The 19,224-nt window shown below is 37.8% G+C and overlaps 2 protein-coding genes across 3 annotated transcripts in view; both read right to left on the reverse strand.

The window, feature by feature from the left end:
- The window catches only part of VAChT (Vesicular acetylcholine transporter), a 42,413-nt gene extending 41,710 nt beyond the window's left edge, over positions 1-703 (reverse strand). Inside the window, exon 1 of the mRNA XM_034972521.2 lies at positions 639-703. The gene's annotated coding sequence lies outside the window, so the exon portion shown is untranslated. The remainder of the gene's footprint in view (positions 1-638) is intronic.
- The window catches only part of ChT (choline transporter), a 447,845-nt gene that overhangs the window by 351,097 nt on the left and 77,524 nt on the right, over positions 1-19,224 (reverse strand). The window lies entirely within an intron of this gene.

Raw genomic sequence — 19,224 nt, forward strand, 5'->3', positions numbered from 1 at the left:
TAATGAGGTAATTAATTAATGAATAATTTCTAGGGAATGTTTTATCTACCTACCTAAATAGAAATTTTGGCTATTTTTTACCTCATATTTAGAGCTCTCTGATTTTAGTATAATATATAATGCCGTTTAATTATAAAGGTTAAGGTTAAATGTAAAGGTTAACTTTTACATTTTACGTAAACACAATATTATTTTGGTCTGCATAATAATATTTAAATTTAATATTTGCATATAATTATTAAACTGAGCTACGAGCTACGAAACAATTTTGTAGCAGTGCGGTAGACCGTCTACGAAATTACCGCATTGGCGTATAGTTTTATTCGCTAATCTATTCCACAAACTTATTTAAAATACATATAAAATACATGTTCTACATAGTGTAGCCTCACTAAAAAAATCACTAACTAACGCCATCCCTCTCACACGCCCCCAACATATCCTCCCACTCACTCGCACACCACATACATTACGCAACAGCAAAACCACGATTATATAACGCAACTTCCATAGGCACATAAAACAGAAGCGTATAGAAAATATCAAACACTATAATAACACCTGAATTTGAAAATGGAACTCGAAATTTAAACGTAACGTAAAACCAAAATGGCGGATAAATAAGTGAAAATATTAACCTTGTGCTGTGTTGACGCGAGCTTGGCACACCTGGGTTTCGCAAGCCCAGACTGACATCCTTCGCCGGAGCCGAAGCAAAGCCTTCCCGGCCATGCGCAAAGCCTCCGCCTCTGATTGGGCGGCATCTCATTGTGACGTCATGGCACCTCAGCCAATGGAATGCTCCTGAAATTTTCATGTAGGTATAGGAGGCAAATGGGTCGATTGCTAAAAATAGGCCCTGGGCATAAGACACGGTCGATATCTCACGCCTAACCACAAAACGATCATCGGATTTAGGAATTTCGGCTGTTTCTCGTATTTCGAAGCTCAAATCGAAATCAAATCATTTTGCGGGTGGCAATGTTAGTTTGGTCAACAAAATTTTGGAAGTTTTGCTGAACGATGTTATCTAAATACAAGTAGGAGACTAATAAAGAGTAAACTTGGATATCTCCATTCCCTACTTCTCTCTATCCATACTAATACAATAAATGAGAAAATATGTCTGTTTGTCTGTCTTCAACGATAGCTTGCATCCTATTGACGGACATCGACTACTTCTTATCCCAGAAAACCAAAAAGTTCCTACGAGATTTTTAAAAACCTAAATCCACGCGGAAGAAGTCACGGGTAACATCTACCTAGTATAATATTAAAATTGCAAAAGTTTGTTTGTTTATTGGTTTGTCCTTCAATCACATTGCAATGGAGCAAAGATTCACGTGATTTTTTGCATGGCTATAGTAAAACACCTAAGGAATGACATATACATGGGCTACTTTTAATCCCGGGAAAACAAACAGTTCCTGCGGGATGGCATGCCATTTGTCACGGCAATAATACAGCACCTATCCACCTATCAATGAATCCACGTGATTTTTGCCCTGGAGAGTGACATAAACTACTTTTTATCCTGGAAAAACAAGTTCCCACAGAATTTTTAAAAAACTAAAATCGACCCGGATAAATTCGCGCGGCGAAAAAATGATTCTGGAACAACGAATTATGTAGGTAAATAAACGTATCAAGGGATTTATTTGGGCGCTATTAATCTTCTGTCTTCAAATTTTCTTAGAGTAAAATCAGCCAAGATTACGAAAAGGTGTTTGGGTTGGCGACGACATGACATTCGTAATTGTAAGCATACATTTACCGTTTACAACACATTTCATCTTGAGTGATCGTATATCTTGCTTTGTTCACGCACCTACTTGTCCTTAATGAAATTCTGCTACATAGTTAGAGCCCTAAATTAAATATGTAGATCTTAATCTAAATATATAAAAGGAAAGGGTGACTGACTGACTGACTGACTGACTGATCTATCAACGCACAGCTCAAACTACTGGACGGATCGGGCTGAAATTTGGCATGCAGATAGCTATTATGACGTAGGCATCCGCTAAGAAAGGATTTTTGAAAATTCAACCCCTAAGGGGGTGAAATAGGGGTTTGAAATTTGTGAAGTACACGCGGACGAAGTCGCGAGCATAAGCTAGTCTTATCATATTAAATTAGAAAATCTACTTACTAAGTAATATTATCCAAACTATTCCATTCTAATATTATAAATGTGAAAGTGTGTCTGTCTGTTCGTTTATCTATCTGCCTGCTAGCTTTTCACGGCCCATCCGATTAACCGATTTTAACGTAATTTGGCACAAAGATAGCTAGCATTCTTGAGACGGACATAGGCTACTTTACATCCCGGGAAAACAAAGAGTTCCTACGGGATTTAAAAAAATCACGCAGACAAAGTCCCGGGCCTTATTATTGTTGTATATAAATTACTAGCTTATGCTCGCGACTTCGTCCGCGTGGACTACACAAATTTAAAACCCCTATTTCACCCCCTTAGGGGATGAATTTTCAAAAATCTTTTCTTAGCGGATGCCTACGTCATAATAGCTATCTGCATGCAAAATTTCAGCCCGATCCGTCCAGTAGTTTGAGCTGTGCGTTGATAGATCAGTCAGTCAGTCAGTCAGTCAGTCAGTCACCTTTTCCTTTTATATATTTAGATTATAATTAAGATGTTTAAAAAGTGGTCGAGTGCGAGTCAGACCGCACACAAAAGATTTTGTACTGTCGTACAAGCTGATGTAACATTTTTAAGTTTTAACAAATCACTCAGACAAAGTCGCGGACATCACCTTATTATTGTTGTATAAATTATCATAATTAAGATGTTTAAAAAGCGGTCAAGTGCGAGTCAGACTCGCGCATCTAGGGTCCCGTAAGTTCTGGTATTTTTTTCCACATTTTGCACGATGGATCAAAAACTATAATGCACAAAAATAAATAAAAATCTGTACATAACAAGTTACTAAGTAGGCTACTATTATAGTACCTAGAGACTTTAAAAAAGACGCAATAATAATTAATATAAGACACAAAGTGGGACGAACGTGGTTTAAGTAGCGACAAAGTTTTGCATTCTGCCGAGTTATTGGGAGGCTGCCAGGGCGATCCGGGCCAAGTGGGGGAGAAAAGCTGCTTTTACATAAAGGGCTTTTAGATAGCGGGCCGGCTGAACAACTTCGAATTTATTGGAAAAAAACCGGTCAAATGCGAGTCAGGCTCGCGCAACGAGGGTTCCGTACTACAGTCGTATTTTTTTGACATTTTGCACGATAATTCAAAATATCGATAGATAAGCGCAGCGTGGGAAGACTCACCTTGTTGGACAGAGGCCATCAGCTTTGCCTATCTAGAGTTTATTAGTCGGCAATTTTGAAAATACAATACAATGTTATACTGTTAAAGTGCTAGGTATAAAAGCATCCATATCAAAGGGTTCAAATAATTTATAGACGCGCAGTTTCATTGGCAGCTAAACTTTTTAAAAAAAACTAGCACGTCATCCGTTAGTAATTTATCACGCACGTAGTAGTTTACAATATATTTGCGTCAAAAAAATATCATTCCGTTCTGTGATACATGAATGAGAGTGATGAACATCGGCCTTTAGAATGACATTTCATCTTTGTAGAGCGTTGTCTCTGTCACTCATACCCATATGACGATTTGTCGGTTCCAACGACCGAGACAGTGCTCTACAAATCTGCTGTCTCCTTCTAAAGATCGATGTTCATTACTTTTGGCCGCGTACTGTAAAAGCATGTTGTATAATGTTGGTGTAGTTGTAAATTTTAAGTTCTCACGCGCCATTTTAACTTTATGTGTCAACTGCCATGTCGAAAGTACAAGTTTAGTTCTTACTAGCTTATGCTCGCGACTTCGTCCGCGTGGACTAACATATTTCAAACTGGTATTTTAAGTACCCTTTTAAGTGTTGAATTTTCAAAAATCCTTTCTTAGCGGATGCCTACATCATAATAGCTGTCTTCATGCCAAATTTCAGCCCGATCCATCCAGAATTTCGTTGTTCTTCTCTCTCTCTCTCTCCAGCGATGTGGGGCTCCAAAATATCCTGCTGGCTGGAGGGAGGTTGACTTTAAAAGTATTTATTTCGTTATTTTTCACGGAAAAATTAACTTTTTTTTTTTCTTTCTTTATTTATTTAGGGCCTTTTATATTTAAATACATGTCAGCCCCATTATAATCTAATACATAAAATCAAAACAAGAAAATCTTAACCTAACGACATGATACAAAAAAAAAATTAAAGAAAAAACAAAATAAAAGTTTAACTGCCTTCAAGAAATAATGCTTATGAATTCAGAAAAATTAACTTAAATTCAGTAAAGCAAAATATCTGATACTTACTACAAAATTACCTGACACCTACCTACGTTTTACTACCACGTAGGGCGCTGCTGACTGTAGAGGACTAGAGATGAGCTCTACTTCCAATTTAAAATCATTTTTATTATAAATTTGGTGAAATTATTAGTTTTCTTCGCAAAAATTTCACAGGCGATATTTCACGGAAAGTAAATTTTCGTACCTACTTATGATTTGTTTATTTTTCTAAAATAAAGAAAGATAAAGAATATTAGCCATGTTACATGACCAATATTCCCCTTTCCTCTCTAACTAAGTGTCAGACTTGTGCTAGGAGTAGGTACGACAATAGTGCAACGGGCGGGGTTTGAACCGTCGACCCTTCGGTTTTCAGTCCACTGCTTCACCGGTTGAGCTATTGAGGCTCTCAAATTGTGCGAAGTGCGAAAATTTACTTTCCGTGAAACTTAGTAAACGATTTTTTGGTGAATTAATTTGACCAAATAGTTTCTTTGTTTCCCTTTCCAACACGCAACGAATCGAGTGTTCTCGCTCGCGCGCTCTTTACCTGTGAAATGGTCCACTAGAGTAGGGACACTAGTTTTTTCGTCATTGTCCGTGTGGATTATGATCCAAACAAAGTTGAAATGATTAGAAATTCAAATAACAAAATAGTGTTTATATGAATTTTAAGAGAAAACATCAGTCAAGTATAAGTCAAGTAAAAATCTCAAGTGTGTAGAACCAGGGTGCAGCGGTTTGACCAGCCTACTGATTCGTTAACTCATCGATGGTTAACTCAGTGAATGATAGCCACCGATAGCCCCCCCCCAAAGGGATGAAATGGGGGTTTGGGGGTTGGAAGGTTTTGCTGGTGGTGCAGGGTGCGCGTCCTGATGTTATAATGTTAATTTCTGAAAAAAATGCTATTTGTTTCCTGTAGGCCACGCGGGCGAAGCCGCGGGCAGAAGCTAGTTACATCTATAGATTTGGATTATGACAGTTGAACGTAGAAGCTACGATGGTACCGTGGGAATAAAATTCATGGATCACAATGACAAGGGTCTTTCCCGAGATTTTAATGGATTTCTTTGGGAATAAATAGGCATCGTTTGAGAAATGAGTAAGCATCAGCTAGGCGGTGTGGAATCCACACCGTGTGATTTGATACAGATTTGTGCGATCTATTGTTATTTATGTAATTCCAAACTCCTGCCAGGAATCGAACCCGGGACCTCCCACTAATAAGAAGATAGTGGTAATCATTCATCCAAGAAATAGGTACTCAATGTGATGCGTGACTGTCAAGTGTCAAAGTTTTATTTTCGACCACCAGTTCCCAGTTTACCCCACTAAGTATGGGATGGGGTTTTTAAAAATGGCGGCGGTCGATGTCTCCACGCAAGCGCGCTGCCAGGGACGGCATTACGCGGCGAGTGCCATCAAATAATATATTCAAGTCCATATTATTTATTGACTGGTCGGTCGGCTGCAAAATATTGTTCAGTATAAGTCCCGCAAATTGCTATTACACTGGAACCATGTCTCATTAACATCGAAATGACGTCATTTTGAGGTCAGCCGAAATAAAAATAGACCATCAGCTTGAAACATCAGTCTAGTGCTCACGTCACTAAAATGGCGTCCACGCGCATTGGCAATTTACGGGACTTACATCTACTTCCATTTTATTTTTATACTGATAATATCTGACAAGTAACGGCGGTTACGCACTCATCCGCGGCTCGATTGTGGTAAAATGACAGATACAGTGTGACGATCGCAATTACCTCAGATTGGTTGACGCTCGCTCACTATTGGCTACAATGCATTGTTGCAATAAGCATACCATACATTCAGGCAATCACAACAATTCTGATTGTAATAATGATTGATACAGGTTTTCCGGAATCAATCTACAGATCCGAGTCCGTGAAAATACGTTCCTTTTTGTTTTGTAGCTTATGACAAAAAAGTTAACAAACCAGACAATTACTGTACCTACCTACTTGATATTAAGTAATTTTCATCTCACTCGCTCGGAAACAATCTTTTTGCCCTTTGAAATCTGAGTGGAAAGTGGAAAGTGGTAATTTTGCTTGCTAGCGTGCAAAGTACAAGTTGAAATTCGAACGTGACAAACTGTGGTCTATGGTTGCGTAAGTTTACTTTTTATCTATTAAAAATACCACGTGATAATGAAACGTTCAGAAACGCGGTTTGTCCTTACTGTCTTTACTAAGTATTTATTATTATTTACTAAGTAGGTATTATGTGACAATTAGGAACATTTTTCTTATTTAACTAAATTAAACATAATACCTACCTACTCCGTTTCAGCTTTATTGAGTAAACAATATAATGAAGTTTGTTGAATTATGAAAATGATTTATTTTTTATTTATTTAAATAGACATATGGTAATCATTCATCCAAGAAATAGCATCAAGACCGGGAGCCGCAGCAGAAACAGCTGAAAACGGCAAGCGGCGCAAGTATGCCTCTCTTATAGAGAGTTACATTTTTGTGCCGTTTGCCGTGGAGACCCTGGGGCCATGGAGTCTTAGTGCTAAAAATTTTTTACGAGACATTTCACCGCGATTAATAGCCTCAACTGGTGACAGAAGGGCTGGCTCATTTTTTGCGCAGCGGATCAGCCTGGCTGTCCAGCGCGGAAATGCAGCCAGTATTCTTGGCACCATTCCACGCGGTCATGATTTATATAGTAATTAGATAAGGCTAGCTTTAAGTTTTATTATATTAAAAAAAAAAAAAAAAATTTATTTTAAGAATTTTAAATTTGAATTCTAAACCTGAAATTAACTTGAATTCGCACCCGAAAAAAAAACTTTATTTTTAAATAGAATCTTCTTGAATTAGAACCTCCTTCACTGCCTGACTTGTGGTTGTGCTCTATTAATATAGAAACTTTTTATTGAAACCTTTTGAAACCTACGGTTCGGTACTGGCGCTTCTTGTATCGAACATTTAGCGTTTTCCTCGCTGTAGTGAGATGAAAAGTTGTGTGTTTCGCACGGCTGCAAATTTATTTGCACTCGAGCCTTTGAAATATTTGAACCACTCGCTTCGCTCGTGGTTCAACCTTAGAATCCTTCGCTGCCTCGGAATTCAATACAAACCTTGCATAACAAATAATTATTAATCAATGCTTCGTACTTTTAAGTATAATTGAATTAAAACCAGCATTGATTTTCATAAAAGCCAACAGTTTGATAAAACCAATAGGTACTTATTTTGTAATATGTACGAATTGACAGTTTAAACGTAGCATGTTCATATTAGCTGTAACATAAAAATGCAACTCCTCAATATATCAAAGTAGGTTGCCTGCACATCGGATTGAAAGAGAGGTGATGCAAAATTATGTAGGTTAGGTCGTTAAGCAATAAGTTTAAAACAATAGTATGTAAGATTTATTTATTGTTATTGTTAGTCCATAAGCGAGAGTAGATCATAAGCCGGCTCTCAGTAAACATCTTCCACCGTTGCCGCATTTAATTATTACCATACGGCCACAACATATCTCATGGCGACCCTTGCCAGTCGGTGCATGCCTAATCTAAGTGCGTGCACCGGCTGGGCACCGATCAAGAAGAAGACTACACAATTTTCTAAAGAATATCAAGATTCAAGACTCAATTAAAACAAAATGAAGAAAATAATTCTACGTCCTGTATTAAAAATCAAGAAAAACTAACATCAAGAAACACTAACATCAAGAAATAAGCCCAAAAATGAATCGCTTATGAACAGAAGACATCTCAAGCTTCATTGATCGGCCCAGCATCATCGTGCGTCCAGGGTTATCCCGGCCACAACTAGGAGGTGTCCAGGGTATTCCCGGCCCAGTTCGAGGAGTCCAGGGTTTTCCCGGCCCACTAAGATGCAGTAAAGAAGAGGCGCAGACTCCAGACCTCCGGACCTGATGACCAAAACCAGTCCTGATGACGACGGCGACTACACGGCGGTCACGAAATTGACTATTGAAATGCGTCGCTAACAGTTAAAGTAAGTGCAATTTATCTCTCGTAATGGGCAAATAGGTAGAATGTGTAGCTATTGTAATTTTTTTTTCTTGGGTACCTAGTTAATTTAATTTTGTACGTAGGTTAGGTAAATATTGGTTTTTTATAATAAATAATACTTGCTTCACTATCTACTAATAAGTTCCGTTCGTGCTTTATTTATAAGATTTTATATAGTGTGTAGAATAGTTTAAAATAATAATGGATAATTAATAAATGAATAGGTCCTTACTTCACTCATAAATATTCGGTGTTAAAATCGAAATATAATGATTCAGAGAATTATAACGGTGTCATCGCGTGGTCAACGACACACGCGTACCGGAACATTTTGTATTCTTATACGAGACAATGATTTTGCTCGAGATGCAATTTGCAAATACAAGGAAATGAATATGAAATAAGGAGAATTTTTTCCCCTACAGACGTTTTTCGTCTAGTTTCGTGCTAGTTTTGACGATATAAGACTTTATTCGTCTTTGACAAATTAGGACTCTGCAAACCAAAGGCTTGATCACCCTTCGGCTGTAGAAGTGCTAGGTATAAAATATACAATTATTTATTTTGGGATTGAGACATACTGACGTAGGAAGATGATTGTTATTTATTTGTTTGGACGCGATGTTTTGCGCATATTTAGTACCTCCTCATTCAACTATATATATGTCTAGACTCTTGATCATTATCTACCGCGCTGGTGTTAGTGAAAGACCTAGAATTATTAATGAAAAGTTGAATGTTATTGAAATACTTATTGAAAGAAATAAGTTTGATGAAGACTATAAGTCTTATGAAAAATGCTTGCAAGCATGTTATGTTAAATATTTATTAGGAGAGTACGCGCCGCGTTTGTTGATTTGTTTATTTGTTTATTTATTTGTATTATGTGAAGAAGTAACTTGAAAGGAAGATGAAGACTAGGAGAGATTTATTTTGACTGTCCAGGAAATATAAATACCTGAGATGTTTACTTAATAATAGGTCTTACGACGATGCTAAAACGACAGCTGTATACTTATGATGACGACTATTTGATAGGTTATAGAATCTTTTGAAGTCGATTTGTGAAATCGATACCTCAGCTTATACATATCTAATACCTATGATGCTATTTTGAGATTATTTTATTACATATGATGGGATTTTTCGAAACTTTTGTAAAAGTTAAATCCTTGACTGCACTTAATAGATTACGATTTTTCTATTTATAAGTAAGGTTGAAAGTATGCCCATACGAAGTAAGAGATAAGATAAATTGCACTTTAAGCACAGGAAGTAACTAAAAAAAATGTATCCTTACATAATTTAATTTTATTTAGCATTAGATTTTATTTTTGTGATTGTCATCATCTTTTCTTCTGATTCGATGTAGCGTCTAACATTTTTTTTTTCTTTTAAGGGGAGGGGTAACCGCATACATTTTCAGGGGAGTTGTAATATGTACGAATTGACAGTTTAAACGTAGCATGTTCATATTAGCTGTAACATAAAAATGCAACTCCTCAATATATCAAAGTAGGTTGCCTGCACATCGGATTGAAAGAGAGGTGATGCAAAATTATGTAGGTTAGGTAGTTAGGCAATAAGATTTAAACAATAGTATGTAAGATTTATTTATTGTTATTGTTAGTCCATAAGCGAGAGTAGATCATAAGCCGGCTCTCAGTAAACATCTTCCACCGTTGCCGCATTTAATTATTACCATACGGCCACAACATATCTCAATTTCTTTTTCAAACGAAAAGTTCTAAAGCTTTGGATAAAGCGCAAAAAGAAACAAGGTGAATGGGAATCAGATTCATTCATCTAGTTTATTCCTTCATTCTATTTTAAACCCTATTACATAAGCAGCATAGTTCTATTTAAAACCAGAGCAAATACACTTATGACGATATAACATTATCACTGAGAGCTTTTTCAAGCAATGTAATCCATTTGACTTTAAACTTTATTTTTCGTGAAATAGAGTATATTTTGTTGTTTGTGAAAAGCAAAATAGAGATTATTACGCTAAAACCAATTTTCTAAGATATTCTTGGTTATCTTTTAGATACAAGAGAATTTCAGATCCAAATTGAAGGCATAATATTATAACTGAATAAAATCGGTGTCTGGCAAGAACAACGGCGTAATGTGATTTATTTTTATAGCAGAGTACAAAGAAACAAGATAGATTAGATACTAAAATTAGATAGGTACTTAAGTAGGTACCTGCTATAAATTAACACTACCAGACATTGAGCCGTGATAGATAGTGATAGTAATACAGGGTGTAACCAGTGGCCCTACCGCGGTTGTTTGACAGCTACAATGTCACGATCGCAATCATCTCTGATTGGTTAATGCTCGCTCACTATAGGCCACAATGCATTGTTGCAACAAGAATCGCACAAATTCAGCCAATCAGAACAATTGAGATTGTAATAATGATTGATGCAGGTTTTAGACAATCGCCCTACTGAGATGATTGCGATCATGACAATGTAGCTGTCATTCTCCCGCAATCGCGCAGCAGAACGCAAGCGAAAACTTAGCGTTATTCTTACACTATATCTAAACATAATCCAATACCAATAACCATTTGCCTCATTTTGTAGTTTTAGTGATTTAGTATTTTTCAAACCCGCAATGTATAGCGTGCAAAACTGGGGTCAATGCCCCACCTACGACGCGGCATTGACGCGACAGTGGCCTACTTACGTAACGTTTGTTGACCTAGAGGTCAGATCAGATGTTTTATTTGCAATATATCGTGAACTTTTACAAAATACAGGTTTCTATTTATTTATTTATTTATTTGCGTTTTTTATGTGGTATCATTGGAGTAATCATCAGTACTATCGTCCGTCTTCGTTTTTGCTGGCGTTCTGGTTACACCCTGTATAACTTAAAGCTAGCATTTTCTAATTACTATAAGACGTAAGTACGATTCCCGCGTGCAATGGTGCCAAGAATACTAGCTGCATTTCCACGCTGGACAGTCATGCCAGCATCCTTTGCGCAAAAAATGAGCCAGCCCTTCTGTCACCAGATGAGGCTATTCATTATAATATCTAGTTCGTTAGTGCCACCTTTTTCTCATCCGCCACGAAAAAGCAATTCGAGAAGACGAATGTCCCTTCATTAAGGCCTATCTCCATCATTTATCAACACGTCATGTCACGAAAACTTTTCCCAATTGAGGTGACACAAGACAGATAGAATGTCCTTGGTTTTAAGGTCAAGGTGCCCCTTTTTGTAACAGTCATGAAATAAGTTACCTAAATTGAAATTGATCAAAATAGTCTATATAATCGTTGGGGGCTCCGTGGCTCGATTCCGGGCACGCACCTCTAACTTTCGGATTTATCTAAGTATTTGGGTTTCAATTCAATTCAATTCAAATTCCGATTATGGGTAAACAGTGCAGATATAACAAAACAAAAAGGTAGGTACAGCCAAATTCTGCCTATTAGCATGCAATATGTTATGATATACCTAACAACGTGTACATAGTTCTGGTAAAATTAGTCACATTAAATTCTTAGTCACAAAAAAAATACAAATTTAAATAATAATAGGTATTACAAAATAATGTCTAAAATTAAAATAAAACTAAAATTTCTCTACAAGGTAATCATTAATCGATTGTTTTTAAACAATTAAGTAAATTATACCTACTTTGCATAAATTGTGGCTAATTCTGTTGTACACAATCTCTAAACTAAACTAAAATGGCACGTCTAAATCTATTGCTATCCCTTTCATAATGTTGCTTGCGGAAAAGGACAGCACTACATTTAGACCTGTTAATTTAGTTTAGTTTAGAAATTGTGTACCAGAGAATTGGCCCCATTATTTGACTAAAACTAAAGTTAGAGCTAGCGCGCACGGCGCGGCGGTGAGGTGAGTTGCGGTGCGTTTTAAAAGCCAAAATCCTGTGCGAAATTACATCCCCGGTGCGCGCGCTTCTATGATTTTTAACTTTTAATTTGTTCATTATTAAAATCAGATACAGAATATTTACATTTTGCGACTCTTGCCAAACTGGCGGCCCAGTCTGTTGGCGAGCTGGCGCTCCTTTAGTTATTAAAAGTAGGTATAATGGGGCCGATTCTCTAGTACACAATCTCTAAACTAAACTAAATTAACAGGTCTAAATCTAGTGCTTTCCTTTTCCGCAAGCAACATTATGAAAGGGATAGCAATAGATTTAAACGTGATATTTTAGTTTAGTTTAGAGATTGTGTAGTGTGTACAAAGGAATTAGCCACAATGTAGTTCTATAGTTTAAATTTTGCGGGAAAAAACGTACGGAAATTTACCATGGTAAGCGCTAGCTCTTATGAGTCCGTCTAGATTTGTCCTAACTCCTATCTGAAGGTGTCAAAGACAAAGTCCGCAATTGACATGTTGGGTTCCGGATTCGCAATGTCCTGAGATCGGACGCGGCTAATTCGATTATCGCGACTTATTCTGGCGCGGCTTGTGGGAGGGATGGGGAAGTGGGCGTTTCCGCTCGATACCTGATACTCTTGGTACCAGATTTTACGTCTCACGAACGCTGCTAGAATTCGAACATCGAAACACAATGATGTCAAAGTAAAATGGACCTAAATAGCCCTGAAGAGCTTAAGCTCTTAAGTCTAAAATTCAATGCTACTGATTTTAATTTCGCAAAGTTTCTGCTTGGAGCCCTGACTGTATATGTGTAGACAAACTTGATCCTTAAAACAAGGCTGTTAAGATCCAGTTTACTATAACGCGGAAGTGTTTCGATACTCGAATACTTTCAACGTTGGTGAGACATAAAATCTCGTACGGAAACGGTCGAGTTCGATAACGTTGATAGCTTTCGAGTAACGAAAAGATTTTGATACCAGAAAAATTTCGAGCAAAATCTGCGCCGTCCTCATTGCTGAGGGTCACAGTAATACAGGAATTTAAGTAATTAGGTCGGTTACTTTGGTTCTAGTTTTTTGTCATAGACTATAATTAACTACCAATATTTCTATTTTTATTTATCTTTAAGCTCGCTCTGATTCATCATTTGTGGCCCCAGCTTCATAGAAACTCGCCAATCTCCTGTCACGGGCACAAAGCCGCAGGCTGAAGCTAGATTTATTTAAAACTTTTGAGCAAGCTCTTTCTACAACCATGCTTTTTTCAAAACTTATAATAATTACAAAGTTGCAGCTTAAAACTTTGTGCTTGTTGTCTATTCCGAGAGGCGGATCTACATAAGGGCTTTTTGGGCTGCAACCCAGGGCCCCGTGGATATAAAGGCCCCCATTGAAGACAAAATGTACATTAATGGCACTGATCCTGATGGCAACTAAATTTTAAGAGTATTTCATCTTTTTCCTTAATTTAAAACTGTCAAACTTCGTGTCTGTGTCGAATACAGTGTTTTTTTATATAGTACCAATAAGAATCTTTAATTAAAAAAATAGTTTTATGCCATTTTTAGAAATGTTAAAAAGAACGAGGCGCAGTCTAAATTCGAAAGAAAGACGAAAGAAAGACGCCATTGTGAATTTTCCAAAAATCAAAAATTTTGATATTCCTATCATGGTTGATAAAAATGCAGAAAAGTCCCATAACGTGTAGGTGCCTAGTACATCGTTGTCGAAAACAGTTTTTTGACAAAATGGCAATTAGTCGATTACCTAATTAGACAGGCCCCCAATCAGTCCAGGCCAGGCCCAGGGCCCCACAAACTCACGATCCGTCCCTGCAATCCTATAAAGTTTTCACTCGAGCACCTCGGGGTAGTCTACACCAGTGTAAAGTAGGTACCTGGTACACTAATGAACTAACTAATTAAGTTAATTCATTAGTATTAGCTCCCGCAGAGCTAGTTCTCGTGTTAACCAATTCATTAGAGTAATCTCTGCGAAGGTAACAAAAAATCTTAGAAAATAAAACGCTAAGACTGAAAATTATTATGACTAAAAATATAAAAATGTGAGATCAGTAGTATATATACCTCATTTCTTTTTATAAAGAAATTTAGAAATTGTGACTAGCTTACGCTCGGGACTTCGTCCGCGTGGACTATCAAACCCCTATTCAATCCCCTTAATGGTTGAATTTTCAAAAATCCTTTCTTTAGCGGATGCCTACGTCATAATAGCTATATGAATGCCACAGCCCGATCTGTCCAGTAGTTTGAGCTGTGCGTTGATATATCAGTCTACGCCTACACAAACATGATTGGCAAAATGTTCAAACTGAATCTGATGAGAACATTTTAACTCTAAAAGAAAATTAATCAAAACTATAAAATCCATATCCTCCATATTAACCTATTATAAATGCGAAAGTGTGTCTGTCTGTCTTCTAGCTTTTCTTGGCCCATCCATTCAACCGATTTTAACGAAATTTGGTACAGAGCTTGCATAGCGGGGAAGGACCTGTCAGTCCGTTCCTCCGTTGGGGTGTGATCTAGATACAAGTTAGCCCTTGACTGTGATCTCACCTGATGGTAAGTGATGATGCAGTCTAATATGAAAGCGGGCTAACTTGGAAGGGGTATGGCAATTTCAATAGAACCCATCGCACTAATCGGTTTCTACTTTCTACACATCGTACCGGAACGCTGAATCGTATCGCGTCACGACTTTGCTGTTAGGGCGGTAAAAGTTTACATGAATAAAAAACATATTCTATTCTATTCTATTCTAACTAACTAGCTAGCCGCGGCCATAGCCTCTCACCAGACCAGAGATAATTTAGAAATCATAAATTTTAATTTTTAATTGCTCTTGCCGGAAATCGAACCCGGGACCTCCAGCTTAAAAGACCACAGCGCTCACCACTGCACTAGGGAAGTCCAGATTCTACGCGCCCGGTGCCGAACGGCCTTTATGTTGAAAACCCTAAAGTACCTAAAGTAGCACTATTCTAAGAAATGGATATCTAAAAGATAAGTATAACAGGTCCTTCCATTTGTTACGCGTAACGACAGTAACAGTTCAAAGCACTTGAAAACCCTGTTTTTAGGGTTCCGTACCTCAAAGGAAAAAAGGAACACTTATAGGATCACTTTGTTGTCTGTCTATCTGTGTGTCCGTCTGTCCGTCATGTCTGTCAAGAAAACCTAAAGGGTACTTCCGTTGACCTAGTATCATGAAATTTTGGTAGGTAGGTCTTCTAGCACAAGTAAAGGAATAAATCTGAAACCGTGAATTTTTGGTTACATCACAGAAAAAGATTTAAAATGTTGTTCATCAACAAATATTAGTATTTTCAATTTTCAAAGTTAGATAACTTTTTTTATTGTTTTTTTTTTAACGCTGGGAAATGCGTTTACGCATCCCCCCCTCCTGGGAGCCAGCCAGCTGACCAGCCAGCCAACCAACTCGAGGGAAGGTATGTGGGACTCGCCGGCCGAGAGGCGACCGGAATACCCACTAAGACCCAGAGGCATTTCTGCACGTCGCCTAGCGACTGGGTCACGGGAACGCCGAAGCAAACCACCGCGACCCAGTCAGCGACATCCGCCGAAGCGGACCCTCCACCGGGGACCCCGCTCACGAGGTCCCCCACCACACGTCCGAGGCGCACCAAGGATGTGCGCCTCCTCCCCCCGGGGACCCAACGGGCAACAACGCGATCCCGCGCACGTCGCCCGGGTCCCATCCTCCGCCTCGTCCACTGTGCCCTCTGCTAGTCAGAGGGACACGCGGAGAAACCTCTCCCTGCCAGGTCATTAGCCATGGCTAACAATATCCCCGAGAGATTATTAGCCATGTTACCGGGGTGCACCGGCCCGAATACTGCTCTTCCCCTCGGATGCCCGAAGACATCCAAAAGGGACCGGCAGCACCCAGGCACACTGAGAGGTTACCTGGCTGGCACCCCAAAGTTAGATAACTGTACCAAGTGGGGTATCAAATAAAAGGGCTTTACTTGTAAATTTTAAAACAGATTTTTATTTATTTTTACGCGTGTAATAGTTTTTGACTTATCGTGCAAAATGTCGTAAAAATACGATTAATACGGAACCCTCGGTGCGCGAATCTGATTCACACTTGGCTGTTTTTTTTCTGTTAGTTATAAACGATCTAGCCTCTAATCTAGATGTAGAGTATGTCACCATAACTCATAATAACAAAGGAACCGTCTTCGAGGAAAGTCTAATAAGACACGTATTTCGCACTTGCCACAGAATATTTGAGGAAAACAGACACACACAGACGTTTTAACTCAATATTTATTTTGAAACAGACGAGATTGAAAATTCCGTGGGAACTCCTTGATTATCTGGGATAAAAAGTAGCCTATGTCCGTTTCCGGGATGCGAGCTATCTAGGTATATTGCGAGTATTCATCTTTAAAAACACCGTGGAATCCTTATGATTTTGATAAAAAGTACTTACCATGTCCTTATTTTGAAAAAAGTACCCAGTCCGTCTCTGGAAAACAGGCTACCTCTATTGAATAAAGGTAAAAATAAGGTTGAATTTTCAAAAATCCTTTCTTAGCGGATGTCTACGTCATAATAGCTATTTCAGCCTGATCCGTCTAGTAGTTTGAGCTGTGCGTTGATAGATCAGTCAAGCCATTCAGACAGTCAGTCGGTCAGTCAACTTTTCTTTGTATATAATTATAGATATATGAATTCAACTCGTTAGTCTAGTAGGGACACATTTTGAGTAGGTACCTACTGGATCAGATCAAACAAGTTTTAAGTACTTAGTCGGAATTGAATTTGGAACTGTTGAAACTTAGGAGATAAACCAAAAAGCTTATACACATTGGCTGCCCAAGGTACCTACTGGAATGGTCACGTCCCACCGGAAAGTATTTATTTATTTATTTATTTATTCAGATACAAGCAATAAAAAATAAAATAAGTAAAAATATTTTTTTTTCAATTAAACTTTTACAAGTATTTTCGAAACGTCAACAGCATCTACGACTGGTTCGGAATGCCTTTCCTACCGAGAAGAACCAGCAAGAAACTCGGCAATGCTGGTCTGCCAACGGCGACGAAGAAGACGAAACTTTGGACCAGAATAGGTATTCGCTTATTTCGGGGTTGGCAAAGAGAGCGGACATCAATACAAAAGCTCTAAAGTTCAAGTAGGTACCTAATAACATTCTCTTACCACAAGTAATATTATCTAAGTGTAAAGTTATCACATATTATGTAAAAATGTTCCTACCTTTAGTTAGATAACCACATACTCGCGTACTTGTCAATAGAATGCAAGAGGTAAACAATTACGCATATCACAACTACCTAAGGCTAGTAATAGTATAAGGTCAGTTGGCCAGACTATATTTCAATATTTCTCTTATGGCGAAATGGGATTGAAGTTGTACACTAACACGGGTGCTCTCTGCCTCTAGACAATCTCTCTCTCTAATACTGCACCAAAATAGCGAAATGTACTATAAAGAAAAATAAAACTAAGTAAAACTGTAAATATTTTAATATATATTATACTTGTAAATATAGATCTATAGTTGTATGCTTATTATAAGAATAAATGTATAGGTATACTTTGATAAAAATTTATAGGTATAATATATGTAGTTAATATAGAAAAACAAACTGTAAATAAATAATGTAAGAGACTAACAAAATGTAATACCCAAAAACGAACTCTGACACAAATCGGAGGATTTCCGATGATTTTAATTTTAAAAAAAATCTCTCTCTCTAATCGGAGGTCGGAAGTTCGATCCCGAGCACACACGTCTAACTTTTCAAATTTTATTACTTGTATTAACGGTGAAGGAAACATCGTGAGGAAACCCGCATGCCTGAGCGTCTCAAAGGCGTGTAAGTCTGCCACTTGGCCAGCGTGGTAGACTATGGGTTCGGTCATGGGTTGATCATTATGACACTTACACTTGGCGCGACGACAAACTCTCGATACTTTACTATTTTACTACTATCTTAAAATCTATGGTACCTACCTACCTATATTGTAGAATTTTAACAATTACGTCTTATACAATCCATACTAATATAAGAAATGCGAAAGACAGATAGACATCTGTCTGTCTGTCTTCTAGCTTTTCACGGTCCAAAACTTTAAAAGATTTTGATGGGTTACAGAGTTAGCTTATATCCCGGGGAAGGACATAGGCTACTTTTTATCCCGGAAAATCAAAGAGTTCCCACGGGATTTTTAAATACATAATTCCACGCGAATGAAGTCGCGGGCATCAGAAAGCTTCGGCAGTAGACATTAGACAATCGTTAAATAATAAAATAATGAATGTATGACGCGTACCTACATAACAGCTGTGGGCCATATCGTACAATAACGTGTACTTTGTAGGTTAATGTACGAGATAAAATCATCTTAACGTTTGTAATTAGATTTTAATTGTTGCTCTTTATTTTATTATACTCTGTTAGACTGTTTTGAGTAAATGAAGTAAAAAGTCGGTCGAGTGCGAATCTGACTCACACACCGTCCGACCGAGTACCGTACCGAGTTTTGCGCGCTACATTGTGGTTTGGTACGATAATGGTACTGATTCTGAGCACAACCTAATTATAGAGTATTCGCATCCGCTTCTTACTAATGTAATATGAAAAGGACAGACGCAGTTTGACAGTTTTAAATTTAATTTTTAGATGGTATAACCCGTGATATAACGCACAGTCGCGAGCCTTCTGTTTAAATTTGTAGCGTGCACTAAAATTTAGAGTCTTTAAATGTAAAGTTCATGTTCTGTCCCTTTTTAGCATTGTTAAAAAGAAAAGGATGCAGATACTCTAAATGTAGTTTAGAGAAAGACAACGGAATCGGTGCCAGATGAATCACTACAACTATAAAATGAGGCAAATGGTTATTGGATTGTGTCTAGGTAGTATAACAATACAACCATCTTTTTCTAGCGTTCTGATTACACCCTGTATAAGT

This window comes from Maniola hyperantus, chromosome 10 (assembly GCF_902806685.2).
Source record: "Maniola hyperantus chromosome 10, iAphHyp1.2, whole genome shotgun sequence".
Classification (NCBI taxonomy): Eukaryota; Metazoa; Arthropoda; class Insecta; order Lepidoptera; family Nymphalidae; genus Maniola; species Maniola hyperantus.